At 50.1% G+C, this 353-nt stretch overlaps 1 protein-coding gene across 1 annotated transcript in view; it reads left to right on the top strand.

The window, feature by feature from the left end:
• SUSD5 (sushi domain containing 5) overlaps positions 1 to 353 on the top strand; it is a 42,002-nt gene that overhangs the window by 8,847 nt on the left and 32,802 nt on the right. The gene's annotated exons all lie outside the window — the stretch shown is intronic.

The following is a 353-nucleotide window of genomic DNA, read 5'->3' as shown; positions in this document are numbered from 1 at the left end:
ATCGTTGTGGCTCCTGTCCCCCTGGCCTGTAGTGAGGTGCTGAGCCCTAAAGTGCTTTGCAGGCTGAGAACATGGTGCTGGAGTTAGTGTCCATGCTCCTGCTGACTCTGTTGCTCTCCAGTCTCTAAGAAGCTCAGCAAACTAAACTTCTCTTGGGAGCCACGTGTCTGTCTAACGCACTGACGCATGGCTGAACAGACAATAGCATGTTCGAAAGGGCATAGATGCACTTGGGTATGATAACCCACATGTGGTAGAGAGTTTGTTGAGAAAGCTCACCAGGGATCTGATATTGTCCCTCAATGTGTTTGAGGTAGCTCAGGTGACTCGATGTGGCACTAGGCTGAGCTTTT

The sequence above is a fragment of the Corvus brachyrhynchos genome, unplaced genomic scaffold (genome assembly GCF_000691975.1).
Source record: "Corvus brachyrhynchos isolate BGI_N302 unplaced genomic scaffold, ASM69197v1 scaffold94, whole genome shotgun sequence".
Classification (NCBI taxonomy): Eukaryota; Metazoa; Chordata; class Aves; order Passeriformes; family Corvidae; genus Corvus; species Corvus brachyrhynchos.
This window is presented reverse-complemented; position numbering and strand designations above follow the sequence as displayed.